The sequence below is a fragment of the Lygodium microphyllum genome, chromosome 21, assembly GCF_053477565.2.
Source record: "Lygodium microphyllum isolate KBCC chromosome 21, Lygodium_microphyllum_v1.1.10, whole genome shotgun sequence".
Lineage (NCBI taxonomy): Eukaryota > Viridiplantae > Streptophyta > Polypodiopsida > Schizaeales > Lygodiaceae > Lygodium > Lygodium microphyllum.
Window position 1 is genome coordinate 115,950,146 of NC_141155.1, and position 6,652 is coordinate 115,956,797.

The window sequence follows — 6,652 nt, forward strand, 5'->3', positions numbered from 1 at the left end:
GTTAAAAGCCTTCCCTAAAAACCCATTTTCCATAAGCTTATTTCCCGCAAGCCCCATTCGTAAGGGCCCTTTCCACAAACAAGCTTTAAAATCCCACAAATCTGCTCGTGAAAACCCCGATTCCCGCAAGCCCTCATAAAGTTCTATTTCCGCAGCTCTCCCGCAAAAGGCCCAAGCTCCAACCCCTAAGGCCTTCCATAAGCCCAAATCCCACAAACCGATATTTTCAAGGATCTGTACTTTGGAAGGGATCTCCTACGTACGAGGAATAAGGGCAAGATCTTGAAGCTGCTTACCAAGGTTGGAGGAGACTCACCGATCGCGTAAGGGTAAAGACAAACCGGAAGTCCGTAAACACGCCTACGATGGCCCCTAAGAAATCACAAGGCGCGCCTGCGGGAGGATCTTCTCCTAACATTCACGTGGATATTTCCCCGAGCCCACAAGTCCAGGTTTTTTTCTATTTTTATTTCACGCAGAAGTAATGCATTATGCACGATAATTTCATGGACTAGGAAGCACCTATGCATGTCAAATCCACCCAGCTAAATGCAATGGGAAATAAATTGACTATTTGAACATTTACTAGAATTAGCTCATGATATGAAGTTGGTCATTGGAATTTTCAATGTGATGAACGAAAAAACGTAAGTTTTCTATGCATCTTACGACCTTATCAGTAAGTTGCCTTTTCATGCATTTCAAAGTGACGAGCCCAGAACAACTGTTGCCTATCATTATAAGGTTGAATTGTTAAGTGCACCTTTGACTAGGCATGGAAAGATTAATCGCATGTTTCATTTTTAGACAGATCTTCATTGTAATGATTCATTAGGGAAAGTCATTAACCCCCATGGGAAATAGAAGAGCACAGAAATGATTCTATGAACTTGCGTGTGGCATGTGATTGTAAATTGGAATAGGTTAACTCCAGGTTTTTTTTTTGGCATGAATTTCACCACGTTGTAGTTAGGGAAGGAGTGCATGTTGCACATTCGTCGTACGAAAAAATTCATTCATCAAGAGTTGTATTTAGGGAAAGGCTGCATGGTTTATTGAAGCATGAAATCTTAAAAGCTTAGAAAAAGAATTGTGGGCATGATTCTTGAATGCAAGTGTCCTAGTAGGATCAATGAAATTTATGCCGCAACGCGCGCGCAAGAAAAGAGAAAAGAAGAGAAGAGAAGAGAAGAAGAGAAGAGGAGATGGTGAAGAGCTTCACCCTCTTGATCCCTCACTCCCACACACTCACTCCCTCACACTCTCACACTCCCTCTCTCAAGAGCACACACAAGCAAGAAGAAGAGAAGAAGAGAAGAAGAAGAGAGCTCTTATTAGCCACACACCAAAGAATGAGCTTCCATTCACTTTTTGAACTTTATATACAAGCCCTAAAATCCCATGGGCACCCATCCCCTTTTTACATGACTGGCCATTGTGGCAAGGTCCTTTTTCCATTTTCCTCTTCTATCCTTATGCCTCTAGCCTATGCCCGTCTAATATTTTACAATTGGTACAGGAGGGAGCCTGGCGCTCTTTTACAAGAGTTTCCAAGTTTTTTGAGGCGCCTTTCATTTAAAATTGCGCCTTTGGTCTCGGCTTAGCTTTTAGAGGTCGCCCGTGTGTCTTTGCTCTTCTTCCATGCTTTTTTCACTTTTTCCTTCATTTTCCGTCATTTTTCACCATCTTGACTTGGGGTTAACATTACCCCCCTCCGAGACAGGTGCCAGTCCCATGGCACTTCTGTGTTGTTGTAGGATGGTAGGCACTTGGACAATGATGGTGTAAAGAGAAGGGCCACATGTAGATTCAGGTGCGTGTGGAAACTGATGTTTGTCAAGGAAGCTAGATGGATAGAGAGTGGTTGATGGGGTCCTCCGAAGTTGGTGATTTTCCGCTTGTGTGATGCCTGAAAGGAGAAGGTGCGGTGATCTTCCTAAGGGAAGTGTCTATCTTACTGTGTTAGTGCAGTGTGCTCGTGCTAGTGGAATGGGGAGGTGGGTCTAACCGCAGGCAAGCTTGGGTGATGTCCCACACTTGAGGACCCCATTTGTGTTAAGGGAAGTGCGGTGCAAGTGGCTTAGGGTGACAGGTCTAACCATAGGCGAGTATTAGCTCCCTAGGTATGTCCTGCCCTTGATGTGCCCTAAGCATGAAGTGGGGAAGCAAAAAGGGCTAGGGGGTTAGGAGCGGAGCCGACCGACCGAAGCCATCGTGCACGCCTAACTTGAGAACCCCTAGGTGCAGTGATAGTGCTCTATGTGGTGTTTAAGTGCTTCTGCAAGTGAGTGCTTGTGTACTTTTCCTTTCATGTTATTCTTTTCTTTGCTTTGACTTTTTCTTTCTTTCTTTCTTCTCTTTTAGTTGCAGTTGTGGAATGACAGCCAGGCCTAATTTTCTTCATCTGAATGAGGAGGGGAAGGGGGTCGGATGGATTTGCTCAAAAATTTGTAACTTTGCATGTATCCTTTCAGATTCATGCGGACATGGAGAGAAGTGGTGGAGAGGAAAGGGTGATTGCACCTAGTGAATTGGTTGTCATTCATATCTTCTAGGAGGGCTAGGCAAAAAGGGGGGAGGAGACTAGCCCTCATCATAAGACGAGCCATGGCATAGCTGTCAATAGAGTTAGGGTCAAAGAAGAGGGGAGGTAGGCCGTGCTCTTGTGGAGTCGGTTCTTGCTTAAGGAGTAGCTTAAGTAACCTAAGGTAATTACAGAATGTTACAAAGGCGGGGTCAGGGCATGAGGAGAAATCTGCAAGAAAGCGTGTCATAGAATCATCTAGGCTTTCGGGGTTAAAGAGAAGGGCATGCTCGAAGGATACTACATTAGAGTTATAAATAATAGGGAAGTCATACCACCCATGGAGGGTGGCATCAAAATCCACACCTACCCTTTGAAGGTATGCCATGTAGGTGGGGTTGTTTCGCTCGAATGGCAGGGTGTTACAAAATGCCATCCAGGCGAGCATACTGATGTCGCATACTCGCCTCCTCCACAGGGGTTGGCTTTTGTAGCCCTGTACAGTGTGTGAAACTTCAAAAACTTTGTTCTGCCAGTAATTAGCTGCTTCTGTTCCCCAAGAGGTCGGGGTTTTTTCTCGCTCTTCTAGCCATCTTTGCCCCAACCGGCCACCAATCGCGATCACCTCATCCATCACCTTGAGCGGCAAGACCCTCTGCAGATTGTTGGGTAGGAGAAAACTAAAGGTGAATGGATCCTTTTCTTGTTCTTGTCTCTCCCATAGCACCAGTTCTGCATGGAATCCAGCAGAGATAACATCAGGGCAAGGTGGGAGGGGTGCGGACGGCAGCACAGCTGGTTTGGCTCTCAGCTATTTTCTGGCTTCCTCTACTAGCTTTCTGCGTCTTTCCCTAGATACAGCTTGTCTTTCCGCAGATGGGTCCTCCTGTGGTGGCTCGTGAGACTGCGGTGAGGGGGGTTGTGGGACTACATCCTCCCGAAATCGGTTCATGTCGATCTCAAGTTCAGCTTCCTCCCCCTACCATTCTCCCTGTGGTGCTTCCTCTTCGAATCCGAGGGCATCGATTTCCTGGGGGTTTAGGATGGCCTGCAATAGGTATTTTCGTTGCTCATCCAAGCTCAGCCTAACCTCCACAAGTTGGGGTAGCATTTGCAATCCAGTATGTAAGGCTCTGTGTGCGATACTGAACTTTCTTTGTGTCACCTCCAATGACTCTCCTTGCTCCGAGTGGGTGGTATCCATGATGGTGTCGAGGAAGGCTTTTTGTTGGGCACCGAAGACCACTTGGGCGGCTTCCGCCTTGCTCTCTGTAATGATTTTCTGCTTCTCTACCAGAGCAAGGCGTCGTGCCAGTGTCTTCACCCTCTTTTCATTATGCACAGCCCACTCCTCTGCTCTCTTGTTCATTTCCTCCATGCTCTCTCCTTGCTTTAGGGATAGTGTCATGAGCCTTTGCTCTTGGTCCTCCAACTCCCTGACCAGTCTCTCTTGCTCTTCTTTTTCAAAGTTTAGTTGATCTGTCAGGCGCTCAATTTCTTCTTGCTACTCCTCTATGTCTTGTTTTCTCTCCTCATCTCTGGCATTCATCTCAGCCACAAGTGCCTCAACCTGAGCGGATTTCATGATGAGCTCCTGGTATTGCACTATCAAGAGCTTGTGCTCTCTTTGCATCTTCACTAGCTTCTGTGTTTCATTCTCAAGTTGTTGTCTCCAATGCTTCTCCCTGTCATCCTTAGCCTTGATTGTTTGTTTGAGATCTGCGATCTCCCTTTGCTGCATGGCTATCATCCTTGTTTTATCCAGCTGGAAGGTGGCTACTGATTCCTTCTCAGCTGCAAACTCGGCCCACGGCTATCTTGAGTTCCTCCTTAGCTTTCTCCAATTGGGAGAGCAACTCGACGACGTACTCGTCATAGTTAGCCGATGGCGTCATCGTTGTGTGGATGGGTGAGATTGAGGCTCTACCTTCTGCCGTTTAGGATCTTGCATGGATTTCGCATCAGTATAGCTGGTCTCTTTTGTCCTGTGGCTGTGGATTTTGTGCTCTGTCCATGGGCCATCTCTTTGTTGATGAAGTATTGTATCCATACCACAAAATTTGACACGTCGGCACTGGTCGGGATGCTAGGGGTGATGGTGGTGGGTTCAGTGGAAGGCATCAGGAGGGTAGGAATTGGATGAATTGGGGCCTTGCCCTTGCCCTCAGTGGCTGCAGGTGGCATGATCTCTGGCACCTGTGTGCTAGGCCTTGGCCTTTCTTCTCTATGTGGGCTCAAGTTCCCCAATTCATCAGCTCAGCTTTGTTGCTCCATGGACCGGCATGTGGCTTCAGCTAGGTCCTCTTCCGCCTTCCTTCTTAGATCTTCCTCTTCCTCATCAGCCTTTCTTCTCCTTTCCTCCTCTGCTTTTCTCTGCTCTCCTTCTTTTTCTCTTTTTCTTCTTTTTTCTTTCTTTTCTTCTCCTCTGCTTCATGTTTCGATGCCTTCTTTGCTTTCTGTAATTCTTCTTTCTCCTTCTCTTCCTCCTGTCTCTTCTTCCTCTCTCTCTCCTTGGCCTCTTTTAAGGACTCTTTCTTTGCCCTTTCCAAGTCTTCTCTCTCCTTCTTTCTGCCTTCGTCATCCTTCTTCTTTCTCTGTGTTGTCTTCTTTTTGGGCTTCTTGGTTGTCTTTTTGCTTGTCTGTCCTTCCCCTTCTTCCTTTGTCTCAGTTCTATCGGTGGACCTATCCTTGTCCTAGTGAGGAGGCAACCTTTCTGGTGTTTCTCCTTCTCCTTCTTCTGCATCCTATGCTTCCTTCATTGCCTCCTCGATGAGCACAATCAAGACACCTCCATACCCATTGAAGAAGGCTTTGGAGGAGGCTTTCTTTCTTTCTATAGCTTTAGAGGCTGGAGATTCTCCTCCTACTGGCACACTTCCTAAGGCCAATGCTTTGGCTGCCTGGTCGATCGTTTTTCACACATACCCATTCCAGTCCACTTCATCTAGGGTATGGGCTGCTACATTCTCCAGCACAGGTACGCTAATTCGATGCATCAATGAATTGTAGCGCTGGCTGGAGAAGAGGACATGTATCAGCTTGGCTTCATCCTGGCTTCTGTGTCGCGGATATCTTGGTTGCTTATGCCGTCATTTGTGAGCACATCTTCCCTCTTCATTTTAAGCATGGCATAAACATCCCTTTTCTGTTTCCTCTCTGTCTTTGGCTCCAACCCCAATGCCTTCTCCACCAAGGCTGGGTCTAAGCGGACCTGTATCTTCTTTGCATTTTCTCATCTACCCATTGTCACAGTGCCACATTCTTGATGTGGGTTGTACATTCTGAGGAACTCCATGCACTTCAGGTGGTCTGGCTCCTACGAGAACTTTTCAAGTTACTTCGTGAGGTTGCATTGTTCAACCACCCTCGTAGTTGCTTCCTCCTTGGCCACCACAACTTATATGTTGTGGATGGTTCAAAATTTAAGCTAGCTGAAGGTGTGGTTCTCTAGGTGGATGCGGTATTGCTCTCTTTCCTCGTCTGTGAGCGGGAGTCGATGGGCGCGGTCTTGCTGCGACATTTTATGTTCCTGCCATAAATCATAACTTTCATTAGTGCTTTCCACATATTAATTCGCTGATTGCTAGAAAAGAAAAACTCTATGCTTTTTGAATAAATTCATTAAGAAGCAATGTAGATTTTCCTTTTTAGACTTGGACTCATTTCACCTTACCCCCTCCCCTTCCATCTTGAGAAGAATCCTTCCTAGGATTGAGGGTCAAAAGGTCAAGGGCTTTCGGCATGTTGGTGTAGGAGTTACTTGTGAAGGAGCCAAGTATAGAAATTTGGATTGTACTCCAATAGAGCTTCGCGGTCCAAATCAAAGGGTCGAATTCCCACGTGCATGATGTATGTGAGAACATCTGTGAGGAAGTCACCAGAGTCGACACGGCTAGCAATGTGTAACTCTTCCTTAATCAACAAGCGATCGAGGTAGGGGTATCCTTTGATGTGTTCTTCCATGGGTCGGCCCCGAAGAGTGGTTAACACTCTATACGAGGTGGGTGCGATGTAAGTGGGATCATACTCTGCTGTTTTGATGACGCGGCGTTGCTCAGCGTTGGTCATTATGCGACATCCTTCAACTTCCCATTGCAACCTAAGAGCGTACCACTACCTCAAGAAAGG